Genomic DNA, 17,915 nt, shown 5'->3' with positions numbered 1-17,915 from the left:
TGAAGCTCCAGGGCTCTACTTTTCGAATCCGTGGAGCAAAAATTTTGCCAGGCCACGGTTTCAACGCAATCTGAAAAAGTATGACGAAAAAAAATTTTCCAAATTTTTATCTTTCTTTCTTGGGCTCCACGGGCTCGAAAAAAATTTTTTCGATAAAGCGATCATATGGACCAGAAAGCCTGATTATTCAGCTTCATTTTCCTTTTTTTAAATTCTTCCTACGTCCATGTGTCACGGAGATATCCGGAATTGAACAAGAAAGGACCCTTTTGTCCTCAAGCAGCGATATCTCGACAACGAATGGTCGCATCGGAAATTGGAGGACGGTTTTGGAATCTGCAATAAATTCCCCATAAAATTCCGTGTAGACGTTTCACGGCGAAATTTTTTTTTTCTTTCAGTACTTCCCTGCAAAAAGTGGAAAAAATTGAATTTTTCTCTTGATTTGGAAAATCGGCTGTATCACCGCAAATATTGAGCATTGAGCAACGGTTTTCAGGGTTTTTTTCACCTTAATGTATCCCTAATAACCCTGTAAATTTTTAGATTGATCCACTGAACCGTTTTTCCGGGCCGATCAATCAAAATTTTAAAAAAAATTAAAGGAACAAGATGTTTACCCTTAAACATTTTGTAATTTTTTTGAAATGGAAAAATCTTTTTTTCTCTCACTTTTTTTCTCAATTCTGCACCAGATACTGCATTAGTTCAAAAAAAGAAACACAAAAAAAAATTTCGAAAATTTTCGAAAAAAAAATTTTTTTTTTGAAAAAATTTTTTTTTAAATTTGAGTCAAATACTGAAATTATTCCACATAAAAGTGGATTGGAACATCCACCGCCGGCATTTGCGTTACCCAAAGCGCACCACGTGGAGGTTGCTCGGTCGGATTCACGCTTCTTTTGTGCTTACGCACGTGTATGTGTGTGGTTTTCTCAGAGAATGAGACCCCGTGGCTCGTCACTTCCACAGTATTTTGAGACTCCAAACTCATTCTCTAAAGATTGTGTGTGTGTGTGTGTGTGTGTGTGTGTGTGTGTGTGTGTGTGTGTGGGCTAATACCGCGTATTGCCACCTCTGTTCCTCTTAACAGCCTGCAACCTTTGAGGCATATTCGAAATGCAGTTTCGAATCATTCTCTGCGGAATCCGTCGCCACGTTTCAACTAACGCCCGCTCTAATGCAGGTAAGGTTCTAATGTTGGGGTGAAACCGACGTAATCGACGCTTCAGGATATCCCAGACATGCTCGATTGGGTTAAGATCAGAGCTCATCGCTGGATGCCTCAACAACGTTATTTCGTGTCTTCCAAAAAACTGACGGGTGATGTTTGCTGTGTGAGGGCGAGCATTGTCTTGCATAAAAATGAATCCCCTAGTGTTTTGCCGTAGAGGCAAGACAACGGGTCGCAAGATGTCGTCAATGTAACGTCTAGCATTCAGATTTTGGCGGATAATAACCAAAGGAGTTCGCGTGAACCGTGAAACTCCTCCCCAAACCATTATTGATCCTCCATTATAAGCAGCTACGGACTGAGTGAAGTTTCGTGAAAATCGCTCTCCCCGACGACGCCAAACTCGGGATCTTCGGTCATTACCATACAAGCAAACTCGACACTCATCAGAAAACAGAACATTGTTCCATTGCCTCATGGTCCAATTAGCGTGTTGGCGAGCGTAAGCCAACCGGGCACGACAATGCGCGGTTGTCAACATCGGAACTCGGGCAGCCCTTCTTGTTCGCACTCCAGCCTCACGGAGACGATTTCGAATCGTTTGAACAGAAACGTTCCGCGGCTGTTGTCGTCGTTGCCGTTGCTGTTGTCGTTGTCGTTGTTGTTGACGGTTTGGAACATTCCGGGCGACAACGTTTGCAGGAATAAACGGTTCTTGACGAACACGTCGAACGATCGTTCGATCATCGCGAGGGGTGGTCACGCGACGACGACCTTGTCCAGCTCGTCGTTCATAGCCATCCGTTTCCAAATACCGATTATAAGCCCGAGATACGACAGAGGAGCTAACGTTCAGTTGTTGCCCAACTTCACGATAAGTGTGACCTTCTTCTACAAGAGTCACTAATCGAGCGACTTCTGGCGCGGATAAATGCCGGCGAGGCATGATGAAAAATTAAAAAAAAATTAAGTTTGCGAAAACTTTGAATTAATTTTTTTTTACCAAAAATTTAAAAATCTCGAGTTTTGACAAAAACTGTTGTTTGGTTTTTTTAACCAAGAAAGCAGGATAGTCTTAAAAAAACTGTTTTTTAGACACTTTGTGTAACGCAGAAAAATTAATTGCTCCAATATTCGTAAAACGAATATTCGACCTGCCTTGGGGGTATCAACTTTTAATTTGTTCGATAAATTTTTTAATACGAAAATTAAGGTGTAGACCTTTTTTTATGCTTTGTTGATAGGCTATAACTTTATGAAAAAAGAAAAAAAAAAAAAAAAATTCAAAAAATTTTTTCAAAAAAAAAAAAAATTTTCGAAATTTTTTTTTGTGTTTCTTTTTTTGAACTAATGCAGTATCTGGTGCAGAATTGAGAAAAAAAGTGAGAGAAAAAAAGATTTTTCCATTTCAAAAAAATTACAAAATGTTTAAGGGTAAACATCTTGTTCCTTTAATTTTTTTTAAAATTTTGATTGATCGGCCCGGAAAAACGGTTCAGTGGATCAATCTAAAAATTTACAGGGTTATTAGGGATACATTAAGGTGAAAAAAACCCTGAAAACCGTTGCTCAATGCTCAATATTTGCGGTGATACAGCCGATTTTCCAAATCAAGAGAAAAATTCAATTTTTTCCACTTTTTGCAGGGAAGTACTGAAAGAAAAAAAAATTTCGCCGTGAAACGTCTACACGGAATTTTATGGGGAATTTATTGCAGATTCCAAAACCGTCCTCCAATTTCCGATGCGACCATTCGTCGTCGAGATATCGCTGCTTGAGGACAAAAGGGTCCTTTCTTGTTCAATTCCGGATATCTCCGTGACACATGGACGTAGGAAGAATTTAAAAAAAGGAAAATGAAGCTGAATAATCAGGCTTTCTGGTCCATATGATCGCTTTATCGAAAAAATTTTTTTCGAGCCCGTGGAGCCCAAGAAAGAAAGATAAAAATTTGGAAAATTTTTTTTCGTCATACTTTTTCAGATTGCGTTGAAACCGTGGCCTGGCAAAATTTTTGCTCCACGGATTCGAAAAGTAGAGCCCTGGAGCTTCAAAATGCTTTTTTTAAATTTCTGGTACGATCATTTTTCACATAGATACAGTCCGTCAAAAAACCTGAAAAAATTTGAATTTTTTTCTTGCTCCCTTAATTTTTGTGAGGAGTGTATATAGTTTTAAATAATTTTTGTGTGCGACAAAAAATTATTTCATACTACAAAGAAACTATATATTTAACTCAAAGTTTGAAACTTTGCTCACAATTTAATAAAACATTAACAAATTTGAGTTAAAATTTGAAACTTTTTATTTAGAATTTCTGGGTACGCAATTTTTGGGCCGTTTAAGTTTAGTGAAGTATTGTGCCAGTTTTAAGCAGCTAAAAATTCCAGTTGAAAATTTCCAACGTCTTTTTGCAAAACTCTATGTCAGTTTTTTCAACTGGGTAGATCTCTTCATGTATGGAAATAAAGCATACGGAGAATGGTAAATCAATTCTAAAATTTGGCGGTTCATTGACGAATGCGTCAGAGTTGTGTCGTGCTGGAGCAGTAGTTTTTTTTTTACCATGGAGCTGCTTTTTTTCAAACACTCGAGTAATATAACTCAGGAGGCACCAGTTACGGTGCTTTCCAACCTATCCAATCTCATCCCAATATCAATCCCAAATAATCAATGAAAATTATTCCGTGCGCACTCTAAAAATTGGTAGTTGACTTTGAGCTTTTGAATAGCTTCTTCTTCTTCTTAGTTTCATAGTCTGTGGTGGACCATAGATTCATCAACAATCCTCCTGCAGTTCACTCCCTCTTTTACAACATTTTTCGAATTACGAGCGTTCATCTCTTTCAAGTCTGCTGCGACGTCATCAGTCCATTTCTTTCTTCGCCTCTTTCTTTCGGCCTCTGTTTCTTCCTCCTTTTGGACGTAAGGTAAACACTTTTCTTTGAATTTTTTTATTTGGCATTCTTATAATGTGGCCAATCCATCTATTATAATCTTTTATAAGACGTCTTGTATTCGCACACCCAAAAAGATGGCTCCTATTAGCTTCAGCTGTGTTTGTGTTTGATTCATACATCCATCTAAAAATGTCTATTGATTGAGGCGGAACAAGTTCAAACTACGCTCCGAATCAACAATATAATTTAGTTTTGGATCCACGGAGGCATAACCACGTTTGGTAACCACAACACAACTTCTACCGTTGGTGCGGATACGGTTATTGAAAAACATTTATTCAACTACTTGTTGGTCTGAATGTCGTTTCTCATCAGATAATCGTGTTTAATCCAGACGCAAAACTCGGATTTTTCCTCATTTCGTAAATAAAAAAAACTTCTCTAACAAAATCAGTTATAATACCAACACTAATGAATGAAATTCCTTTAAATTGCGAATGAAAATGTTTAAATAATAGTTGAGCTTTTATATATTTTTTTTACTTTTAGGATGAAATATACAATTTTTTGTGAAAACAATATAATTTTTTGGTCAACATTGTGAAGAAAAAATGTTCAGTTCTTGACGAGGACATACGAAATCATGTTGGAGGGCTAGTATTGTACTGGGTGGTTTAATAAGTTTTGCGATTCGATAAGAGAGGGCTTTGCTACCAGCCAATATTTTTTTTTGTAATGTTAAATCATTCTTTGTTCAAAAGTTTTCTACAAAGGAGGTATCGTGCGGTGATCGAATTTTTATTTTGGAAGGTTTAAAAGCAAACGAACTTTTTTAACGAATGTTGCAAGTAAATAACAAATTTTCGCCATCAATTAGTACAGTAGAAAGATGGGTTGACGAATTTGAACTTGGTTGTAAAAGCCTTGAAGACGAGCTACGTCAAAGACGTACAAAATCGCAATAACACCACAAATCGTAGAAAAAAAAATAGGATATCGTATTGGAAAATCGTCGAGTGACTGAAAGAGATTTAGTGGAAGCCCTAAGCATCTCTTTAGGAAATTTAAGCAATATTTTGACTGAAGTATTGGGTTTCAGAAATCTCTGTGCAAAATGGGTGCCGCATTCGCTAACAATGGAACAAAAACTCATACGAATGCGACTTTCTCAGCAAAATGTGTAGTGTTCTCGAAAGGATGAAGACAAATAATCATTACGGATGGGACTTGGTATATCACCATGTTCCTTAATCAAAAATGAGAAGCTAAAGATTGGTGTGAAACTGGTTTTTCGGTTCCGAAACGAATTCGTGTCCAGAAATCGACCAAGAAGGTGTTAGCATTATTTTTTTTTGGGATGCAAAAGGGATTTTGTTTGTGAATTAGTTGCAAACTAGTGAAACAATAAATTCGGAATATTGTTGTAACCTTTTAGATCAACTGAATGAACAATTCGTTGCAAAAGAAAAAAAATATTTTTCATTAGGACAATGCCACGTGTCACAAGATCATTTTGACAATGGCTAAAATCCATGAATTAGAGCTCGAATTGCTTGAGCATCCACCGTATTCACCAGAGTTGGCCCCTAGCCACTTTCATCTGTTTCCAGACCCAAATAAATACATGCGTGGAAAGCGTTTGTCATCAAATGATGAGATCATAACAGCTGTGGAAATGTATTTTGCAGTCCTTCCAGATTCTCACTTCAGGGATCGAATCCATAAATTGGAAGCGTGTTGATGTTCAGGGAGACTATACTGAATAATGAAGTGTATTTTGAACCATAAAATTTGCTTATCGCACGGCAAAACTTATTGATCAACCTGCTAATTAGAGGTCATGCATTGTTCCGAATATATTGTTTCTTCCTCATTTTTCCAAGTAGTTCAGCAAGAATTGGAGGTAATATGTCGTCTAATAGTATGAATGAATGTCGAAAAACATTTTTTCCGGGTAACGAACAACAAAAAAGGGACTGCAAAATTGAATGGAGGTTATGGCTATACTCATTTGCTTACAGTGACGGCCACTGATTTTTGGCGCATGCTTATTTCTTCTTCAATATCCATGTTTAGTAATCACCCTTTTTATATTTGCACGGTGTTTCTTTCACCAGATGTTTGACCAATTTGTAGTGTGCGTGTTAACACTGCCCTACAAATGGAGGGACCTGCAGTTTCTTGTCGCCCCTGAGCGGCAGCAGAATACGACATTCATACTTGTTGACAACTGTGAAACTCTTTTACTTCTCTCTAAGGTTGTTGTTGTTCTGTTACAACAGTACAAAATACTCCCCATACATTTTTAGGTAAAGTTGGGGAAGTAGCTGTTTCTGGGCGAATGTAAATTCGCGTTGTTACGTTAACGTTGAACCGAATGTCGTACGAACGCCTCCTACAGCTTGTGGTGGCTAGCAGAGCATGAACACTTAGTTTCATGGCCTCACATATATTTAAGAAATTTAATTAAGAATTCGTTTTAAATTATTCCATTTTCCCTAAAATAACAAAATAAAAATCTTTAAAAAAAAAATCAATATTTGACAAACTTCATATCGCGCAAATTAATTCCAAACAAACACTCAAGCGATGAAGTTGACGGGGAATTACCAAGAGACTAAATCACGTTTGATCAATATATGATCGGTGTGAAATGATTGATGTACAGTTGCTGCATTGAAAACTTAAGTGCTAGGCCCCTTAATGAAGGCATACAGTGACAGACGTTGGTTAAAATTGATTTGGCAGCTTGCCTGTCTAAATGTCAATACAACTAATCGCGTGGCAAACATTGTTGAGGTATTTGGCAATAAACGCACGAAATATCATTGTAATAAAAAAATGTGTAGCAGGTGGTGAATTTAAAAATTTGCAATAAATCCATAGTTTACTTTTCTGTGCTTTTCTTCCCAATCATTTCAGTTGATGGGCAACAAATTGTGATGCTATGTCTATGTAGTCAACTGTAATTCAAAATCACCTTCAACTGTCACTTGAGTTTTAGTTGAGCCGTAAACAATGGCTGCTGTCCCTTTTTCTGTGACATTGACTGCTGACTGACAGACTCGATAAAAGTTACATCAGTGATCACCTGGTGCCTTTTGCCCCGTGCGAAGATCGGTTTCTGATATGCATAAATCCGCTCAACGAACTGCAGGTAGTTTACTGTCAGTCTGTAGAAATAGCTAGGGATCTGTATATGCATCTATTTGTGCATGTGGGTAAAAGAAAGTCGTATAAAGAGGAAAATTGCATAAAGTCACCTTACAGACATTAAAGTTGAAGCACTTGCACTTGACACTTTGCATATTTGACACCTTTCGAACAATTGACGGTTCAGACGCTTTGTGGTGACTTATTTGCGATTTCAATGTTAAGGTAAAATAAAAGAAATTTCACAAAACACAAACTTTTTTCTTTTATTTTTCATTCTTACATATCGTCCCCTTAGTATTAAAATAGTCTATAAATTTTTTGATGTTTTGAGAAAATGAATTTCAAACTTTTTGTCGAAAGTAGCTCTCACTCAAATCTCGTTATGTCTGTAAATATTTATTATTTTTTGACTGACGTTTTGACCCACTTTGTGGAACTAGAATTTGACAAAATTTTGACGACATATAAAATCGACGATGGAGAATCCAAAAATTCAATAAAAAAAATAATAGCCTATGAGCACCTAGGCTATTGTTATACTAAGGGGACGATATACTTTGCAAATCATTTTGAGTGCAAGCAACCTGGTACCAATAGCATTTGAAAATTACAATGTAAACACAAACAAATTCTTAATTTGTCTTCATAATTTCCAAATTTACATTTAATTATGAATTGCCTTCCCTAAAAAGTGGGGTTTAGTAATAGTCGCTAGTCTCTAGTACTAGCAGTCATTTTCCAGTCACTAGTCCCTAGTAGTTGCAACAATCGCAACTCGTGACTTTTGTTAGAAAATGTATGCAGCAGTTTTGTGTTTGTTCAAAAAATCTATAAAATACATAAGGGATAAGCGGCAGAGGTGAATGCCGTTGAGGCGCATTTTAAGTGGACCCTCTAGAGAGAGGTCTGCTTTTTAAAATTTTTTTTAAATAATTTTTTCAACTAAAAATTAAAATAATTTTTTCATCAACCAAATGACTATATAATACAAGTACTGTGGCGTTTGTAGATAGTATTGATTGTCTTACTAATGGTGATTACATCAATTTCATCAGTCAAGCGACAACTATTTCAAAAATAAAAGATAGCTGATGACCGATTGAGTGAAATCTGAAAATAGAATAAGAGATGTAGTCGGTTGACTTGACGCAATAGTCAGAATTAGAACAATGCCTATGCCTTCATTACCACAACGACTTGGGTCGAGCTAACAGGTGGCGCAAAATTAATCAATTATGGAAAGATTTATAATATTTGCAAATATCGTCCTACGGCAATCATATTTGACACTTGTGAGCTAGACAGCTGCAGCATACAAACAGACAAGCAATGGAGCACGTAAGGGTCAAAATAAAGATTTTCGTCATTCAAAATAATTTTTTTTTGTAGTAAAAAGTTGAATGGTTAATTTTGCGCCACCCTTTATTGGCTGCCATTTCGAAATGTATTCTTTTTGGAAACTTCTTTTATCCATGAATGGTACTGTGGATGTAGATATATAAAAAGTGACTAATACAAGAAAAACAGAATTTCGACTTTTTTTACCCATCACATAAAAACTTATTCGCGGCAAAAATTGAAGTCGATTCCGGCAAAGGTTTTTGAAAAAAATTTTCATAATTTGATATTTCGTTATCATAAGATTAATAATGCGAAAGAAGACAAATTTTAAATCGATACGATATAATTAAATGAATTATATAATAAAAAAAAAATTGTATTATCAAATTCTTTTCCTCAATTTAGAGAATGTAGGAACACCTGGCGTTTTGTATATAATTAAATCAGATTACTTTAAATCGGCAATTCATGCACTATAGCAATACAAATATAAAGAATTAAAAAAACACTATATAGAACATCCTCTATCCGAAGCCTATTAGTAGGGTGATTTCGAATTGCTTAACATTTCCCGATTAGTGGTCAGTAATAGTGACTAAAGATTGTTGTTTAAATGCCAGTTTTATTTAAATGAATTGTAATCTCTGTATACAAGGTGCGCTGTACCAGTAACAATTCGTAAATTCTAATAACGTGAGAAGCTCTGCGAATTATTTTTTGGTAGCAAAATTGTGGCAGATGTACTCAAATTTATTACCAGTAGCTGATATCCGCACCGTAAACGAGTGGGTTGAATTGGTTTGGGTGAAAATTCCAGTTTTTTATATGTGCTAAAAATATCGGGATTACATGTCAACAATTCCGGGATTTTCGAGATTTGTAATTTGGAATACAGCATACGAAGTGCAGGCAGAAATTAAGTTAAAATACTTCGTAGCGATACTTGCTAGAACGATTGAACAAAGTACCTCATTTCAACTATTGCAGGAGCTGCAAGAATGAAAAGGATGAGGAGTCTGTCAAATATGTTCTCTGTTACTGTCCTGTGTAGCATGCCATTGGGTTTAAACACTTATCGTTATTGAATGATAGTGATGCCTTTTTAACTGCCTACCTAACATATATTTATATGTATACGAAATTGGACTCTGGACCGCATCTATCAATTTCTTAAAAAATAAGTAAATTCAAAAGGTCATCATGGGGTTTGCCAATGCTATTCTTTACTATGCATTATTTCTGTAATATAATCTCAGAAAATCGAATAAATTTACATCCTCTTCGATAACAACGGTGGACATGAGACTTCAAATTATAGCGAGTTGTTTTCTATAGTGGTCAATCCAGTCAATGGCAAATTGAGTCATTTATGCCATTCGGAGGTGCCTTAATAAGTAATTTTCGCGATTTATAGAACAACTGGGAGCATTTTTTTTAATTTTTAGTCTGGAATTGTATCTTAAGAGCTTCTGTATTGGAAGAGAAAAAGAAAATTTGCCTGCAGAGGCGACCAATTAATCCTTTCATGTCCACGTTGCTCTTCTTACAATCATTCCTGCCTTTATAGCCGCTTGTTTACTGCAACTACTCGTAGATATATGATGTGTGCAATTCGAAAGTAGATATGTATATACAGATCTACAAATATATCTATATATTTTTTTTTTTCAAAGTGGGTCACTTTACAAGTGGTTGCTTCAGTTGGCTATACTTTTGTTCAACCCATTCTGAACCCATCATTTATATGCTTAAGACCCCTTATGACTACCAGTTATTTACAAATAACTTAAAAATAAAGTCTTTTACTTTCATAGACACCATTTAGTATTTAAACAATTAGTTGCAAGCTAAAGCACAAAATGCCCATTCAACCTAAAAGGGGTGTGGCAAGAGGTGTATGCGTATTAATATGAATACCAAAAGTGAGATATGCGGAAAAAGTCAATCGCGGTGAAAGTATTTTCCGGCAGACTGCTTTAGTTTAGCTAAAGGCATAAACTAATTTGGTTTTTTACGATATACAAGCGTACATATATAAATTCAAAGAAATATTTATGTGTGTGTATAAGTCTGCATTTAGCTCAGCTGTAGTTAATGCATTAGCTAGCATTGGCTTACTTTGTTGGCTGCACGCGTAACCTGCTTAGAAAGTGCGAAAGTAAAAGTGCGTGCAGTAAAATCCAATCAATTTCCCCTTGCTTATTTTCTTTTCTGATTTCATTTTATAATAATAATAATAATAATAATACTCATAATAACCCCAACGGTTAATCTCCTCCCGGCCGGCCAACCGATGCAAGAGGCGTTGAGTCATGAGCAGAATGAGTTTTTGTGAAGCATCGATATGCAAACCTGCTTACTATAGCTACACAAAAATTCAGCAGCTGAATAAGGAATTAGACGTATAACAACGTCAATCGTTTATTGCGTGAGAAAATAATCTAGTTTTCGTTATATTGAAATGCTAGTCCTATATTCAAATTACTGAAGGGAAAGGTAAAGTAAAATTCGAAATATAATTTAATTTAATAACTTTTCTGCGGTTCAACCATAATCAGCCTAAAGTGCCTTGTTACTCCGAGTAAACATAAAGGTTAACATACGCCTGGAAAATTGACTATGAATTGATCCTGGGTATATCACAACCACACAAATATTGACTGGCATTCACACGGTTACTTCTCGTGGGTTGTTGAAGAACTAGAAAACTACAAAAATAAAAATTACTTAATTCTTTGGGGTAAACCTTCTTTACTTTTCGACATAGTTTCCTTTTACACTATTGCGCTCCGTCCAATGCGTTTTATCTAGTTTGTGGAGCCCTTCCGAATAATGGGATTTACCCAAGTCTGAAAATAGCTTTTGTTTCTGCAATCACCTGCTCGTTTCAATAAAAATTCTTTCCCACCAGCCGTTTCTTCAAATTGGGGAGCAAATAGTAGTGAAAGGATTCCGAGGGTGCCAAGTCTGAAGAATAGGGGGATGTGAAACGCTTATTTTCTATAATTTTGCGACCACAACTGCTGAGGTGTGAGCAGATGCGTTGTCGTGATGGAAAAGCACTCACTCACAAAGAAATAGAGGGATCTGGCTGAAACATTGTGTGTGTTCTTTCAGGAGATGCTACTAACTAAACATTACCTCGATACGTGCCGGTAGTGCGATCCCTTTTGGAGAAAAAAAAAAATTCCACAAATATATATACAAGTATATATAGTTGGCGGTTACACCCTTTTTGGATGTTTGGCCGAGCTCCTCTTCCTATTTGTGGCGTGCGTCTTGGACCTACGGTGTTAATCCGACTCTGAACAGCAGATAGAAGTGTACGCGCCAATTATTTATTTTTTTTATGTTTTTCATCTTAAATTTCCTAAATAAAAAAAATTAAAAATTATGCCATAAAAGTTTATATAAATTTTTATGGGATCTCATTTAAGGGTTAAGATAACGAAAGCAAACTATTTACTAATTCGCTTGGACTCAAGTCGAGGCACTTTCCATTTTTTTGTTTTTATACCTTTAATATTCTACTTGGGTACATGGGACTTCAACAAAACATTTATATCTTATTCCATTAACTGCTGTTCACTCTGCAACATTCCACGTTTGGTTAACTGCTTCTAAATCACGAAGGTTAGAATGCCTCTAGTACGCACATAAAAGAGGGTTGCAATTTTTTCCTATTTATTTGGTCTCTAAATTGCCAAATTTTGTTCATGTTACTCTAAAATGTCAATATTTGTTTATACATTTTGACATCCTAAAGGCCAAAAGCAAAGACAAAATACATTGCTATTGGCGGTTTTGCTCTACTGCTGCTACCTGTGCAATGTGCTTTGGCTTGTGCTTCATAAGCCTGCCGTAGAACCTCACATTTATCTTTTTATTCACCTTGATATGGATGAGCTAATTCATTTTGACATTTGAAATACACACATAGTCTAATACAATCCATGAAGTTGATTGCGTTACAGCTCACACTTATTTCAATATCCTCATATAAAACACACGGGCTGAAAAATCACTGGCCTAACAAAGAAACCACGTGACAGCTATCTCACGCAACTTCACTTTTCGATCACTCCAAGCGATTTTGTGGATTTTTTGATGTTTTCTGGGATTACCGCCTTATTTGGACGCCCACTGCGTTGTGTATCATCGGTGTCTCTACGACCGCGTTTGAAATCAGCAAACTATAATTTTAGTGTTATTTTTGACGGAGCAGAGCCCCCATAACACTTTTCAAGTCATTTGTTCGCTTGAACGGTATTTTTCTCATCAACAAGCAGTGTAAAATACAAACACGAAATTCTTTTTGATCCATGGTTTTGAAAATAACAACAGTGGCGTCACTTTTCGCACAATAACTCGCGAACTTATAAATAGAATATCATGAAATTTTAACAGCTGTCTTGTTAAGGTTTGTACTAACTGAGAAAGAGGTGAATTTTATAGAATTAGTGCCGCCTATGTAAAAGGTTTTCCAATAAGAGGTGTTATTCCCGTAAAAGATCAATTGTTTCGTTGCTTGTGTGGCACGTAACGCCGTTTTGTTGAATATAAACGTTGTCCAGATTCATACCATCTAATTCCGGCCATAAAAAACTGTTAATCATCTCTCGATAGCGCAATCCATTCACCGTAGCTGTTACTTCAGCTTTATTTTCGAAAAAGTAAGATTCAATGACTCCGCCGGACCATAAACCGCACCAAACAGACACACGATGAGGATAGAGAGGCTTTTCAACAATAACTCTTGGATTTTCTGAGCTCCAGATCCGACAATTTTACATGTTGGCGAAGCCACCGAGGTGGAAATGGGCCTCATCACTCAAGATGATTTTTCGATGGAATTCCGGATCATTTTTATGCATTTCAACGACCCAATCAGCAAAGACTTGACGTTGTTGATGATCGGCTGGCTTGAGTTCTTATGTTAACTGGACTTTATAAGTCTTAAGACGCAAATATTTATGCAAAATACGGTGTAATGATGTTTGTGGAATGCTTAAATCCAAAGAACGACGAGGAATGGACAAACCTGGGGTTTCTTAAACACTTTCGGCTATAACATATTTTCAGCTGTTCTTGAGCGACGTAGACGGGTTTTATTCTTCACATCACTAACTTGTCCCGGCAGCTCCAATTTTTTCACCAACTTCTGTATTGCGGTCCGACAAGGTGCTTCACGATGACCCAAAAATGTTCGAGAGACGGTTCGTAACGTTTCTGCCAAATTTTCACCATTTTTATAGTCAATTCTAATAATTTCAATGCGTTGTTTAAGCGTGCATCGTTCCATTTTTATTAATGGCGTAATTTCTACTTGCCAAATACCGAAAAACGACAGCTTCAAAAGTGACATCTATCGAAATAGCGGGCTATTCAAAATAACACCTGTTATTGGAAAACCCTTTATTAGCCGTGGGATTTTTCAGCCTATGTGTTACTACATATATGTGCCTATATGTAAGCTTTTAATTGTTTGAATTTCTAACATTTGCTAGTTATGCACTATCAGTTCTCACAGGAATGGAATTACATAAATAAATTAGTGAAAAAAAGAGCGAATCAGCTAGAATTTTTGAACAATAGCAGTTTTTTTGTGCAGGTATTGCAGAAAAATCTAAGATATGTTTTCACTAAATATGTTCACGGTCATTGTGTTTTAATTAGTTGCAAAAAATACCTCAAAATTCTCAGCACACCAACATCGGTCACTCTGAGAAATTTTTAAGTGTTAAATTGATTACTGGCTTGCAATGTGATGCAGATACTTTTACGCTTAACTAGCTAATTTGCACTCGCAAATCAAATTGCAACTACATACGTAAGTAAGGGGCACTCGAGCTATTAGCAGAAAAACACAAAAATTAAATAAGCAAAAATAACCAAAATGAGCAAGGATCCAAATTACAAATAAGAAATAAGAAACACTAATGGAAATAACCAAAAAAATAGCAGAAAAAAACGAAAGCGCGTTCAAGGCACACAAAATCGGTGGTCAGCAATGGCCGAGCAAATCATCGAGAGACCGAAGACACGAATTTGCGGCTGTGCCAACGTTTTAGCTGCTGCATGTATCCACTCAAAGACAATTACGTACATGCATGCATACATATATTAAGCCGGCGGATAATGTTTAATACGCATAGTAATCTACTTTGGCTAAAAGTGGTGCTTTACCAGCAACAGATTTAACTGTGGCGCTCGTTAGCCCACAAAATGTGGTGAGCGTAAAAAAAGTGGATAACTAATTATTGCCAATTGTGCGTCACATGTATGTGTATCTACGTATGTATTTATGCACAATACGATTGAAAACTCAAAGCATATTAAACCTACAGCTATACATATGCACGTATGTATGCACTCAGGCTCACAACCACACATGCCCATGTGCCTGTATTGACAAATATGTGGATATGCCATTTTGTCTGCTGCTGTTTTGGCCGGCTAACCTATTTCTCTGCTCAAGTCTGCCACGCTCAAGGGCGTCGGACAATAACTGTTGGACACTTGTAAAACACATATCATACATATTGATATACATACATACATATTGAGGCAGCTAGGCTCGCTCGCCCATGGCATTTGTGTATTGACAATCGCACTACTGTGCGCGGCGCGTTGAGGTCGCTGTTCGACAAGCTTTGATTGGAATTGTGATTGTGCTGTTTGTTGCACGCACCCTGGTTTGTATTGTGCGGGTTGCGTTTCCCTTGTCATTCTTTGAATTTAAGTATTTTTGCTTTTATTTTTTATTTTTCAATTCATTATTTTGCTTGTTTGTTACATACCCGCCTTTGGGGCGTGTAAACAATTTTGTTTAACACATACGTTTGCAGCATCACCGTTACGCACTCGCACGTGCCCCGTTCACCAGCAAGCACACTCGTCCAGCCTGTATTCGTTTGCATATTTAGATATTTGGCTGCCTTGGTGTTGTTGTTTATTGGTTCCATATGGTTTGCTCACTTCAATTTATATACTTGGGTACTCATACTCCTCTATGCATGAAGCATGTGCATATGTGCATACATACACAGCATTACATGCATTTTTTAAATACTCAATTGAACTTGGAGTTTGTTGTCAAGGTCACATGGAGTGGGGGAAATGTGATTGTTAATAAAACTGCTTGTATGTATTGCATGTAAATTTTGGGATGCAATTAAATAATTATTAAACGACACGAGTTTTTAGATTACTTTTATCTTTGAATCAGTTTAGACTATTTTTTTAAATTTATTTGGTTTATAAAAGTTGGGCTTTAATAATCATACCTGTGAGTTTTTGATAAAATCACTTAACTGAACTCAATTCAATTTTTAAATGCGAAATAACAGAGTAGAATTACCGAGTTTTAATGCAATATCCAAGATCTAATCCGACAGAATAAATAGTTGAATTAAAGATAGGCTTGCAATACACAGAAATTTGAGCTCACTTTATATCATGCTTTGCTATGTTTTAATATTGTATATTGTGTAATGCTATTTTAAGGTATGTTATGGTTGTTATGTTATGCTATGTTATGTTACCTTATGTGATGTTATTTTATGCTATATTATGTCATCTTATGTGACGTTATGTTATGCTTTGGTATGTTATGGTTGTTATGTTATGCTGTGTTAGGTTACCTAATTTGATTTTATGTCATCTTATGTGATGTTATTTTATGCTCTATTATGTCATCCTATGTGACGTTTTGTTATGTTTTGGTATGTTATCCTTGTTATGCCATGTCAACTTATGTGATGTTATGTTGTGTTATATTTTCTAATGTTATGTTCTGGTTGATACCTCATATTCTTTGGGGAAAAAGAAATCCATTATTTCTGCGTAAAATTTAAAACTGTTTTATGGTCGATCTTTAGCTTCTGGGTGATGCCACGACTACTAACACGCCGGTCACCTTCGATTATTTCCATGATTTTATCAACGTTTTTGACGACGGGCCTGCAAGGTGCATCTTTAACATTAAAAATGTCTGAATGGAATCGATGAAACCGAAATTGCACATAATTACCTATTACAGTATCGGCACCTACACACCATTCACAATTTCAGTGGACTGGCTTGCATTTTCGCTTTTATTAAAGGAAAACTGTTATATGTACCGAATTTTCTCTTTGTTTATTCCATTGCTAACACCCTGTAAGTCACACCTAAATGGAAAAAACAAAAACCCGGAAAATAATTTTTTAGCGTGAAATGTCACCTTAACAACGCGCACTAACTTTAAATTATTTGATCGATACTTAACGAGATATCTATCACTTTATCCATCTACCGAGAAAATAATGGATTCCTTTTTCCCCAAACTAATATTATTTATTATTTCGGCCGCCCTAGCCAAATGGGTTGGTGCGTGACTACCATTTGGAATTCAGAGAGAACATAGGTTCGAATCTCGATGAAAGACCAATATGAAGAAAACATTTTTCCAATAGCGGTCGCCCCTCGGCAGGCAATGGCAAACCTCCGAATGTATTTCTGCCATGAAAAAGCTCCTCATAAAAAATATCTGTTTTTCGGAGTCAGCATCAAGAGGCACGCCACAAATAGTAGGAGGAGCTCGGCCAAAACCCCAAAAAGGGTATACGTGCCAATTATTTATTTATTTTACTTGATATTAAGGGATAATACAAAAAAAAAAAACGCAAACAGGTACTATTCATTACCATAGTTTGTGATAACGGTAGTTAGATGCTGAAGAGTCAAAATCCTTCACAGACTCCAGGTACCTAAAACTTAGTGTGGGAGAATTCCTCACACGATTATTCTAACATAACTGACTGAAGTTGATAGGAAAATTCCGAATCCGAATTCCAGATGTGTTGCGTGAGGATGCCGAGCTTCATAATGGGTAAATTTAATCATCCAATTTTATTTTTGACTAACTTTCTTCCAAAATAAAAGGAAATGGTTTTGAGTGACGGAAATTTCTTATTTTGACCTTTATGTTCTTCATTGGTATCTATTTGTATACTGCTGCTGCCTAGTTCACGAGTGTCAAATATGATTGGCGATGAGACGATACGTAGCCATTAATTTTGCACCCCCCAAAAACAACTTGTTGCAAATATTTACGTCTATCAAGGCATTCGAGTTATACTAGTATACATACCCACCTTTACTAGGAATTAAGTAGATCAATGGAATCGAACATTTCATTTGTTGTAGGAACAATCTTACTTGGTTATGATGGGATATTTTCTATAGGACTAGAAAATTGACAGTCGCAATTAGGTAACAGATCTCGAGATGTCGAGAGCACCGACGTCAAAATTTTATATTTTTTTAAGAACTTATAGGATTTGATTTAAGCCATTGATATA

This window comes from Anastrepha obliqua, chromosome 4 (genome assembly GCF_027943255.1).
Source record: "Anastrepha obliqua isolate idAnaObli1 chromosome 4, idAnaObli1_1.0, whole genome shotgun sequence".
NCBI lineage: Eukaryota > Metazoa > Arthropoda > Insecta > Diptera > Tephritidae > Anastrepha > Anastrepha obliqua.
Note: the sequence above shows the minus strand (reverse complement) of the source record.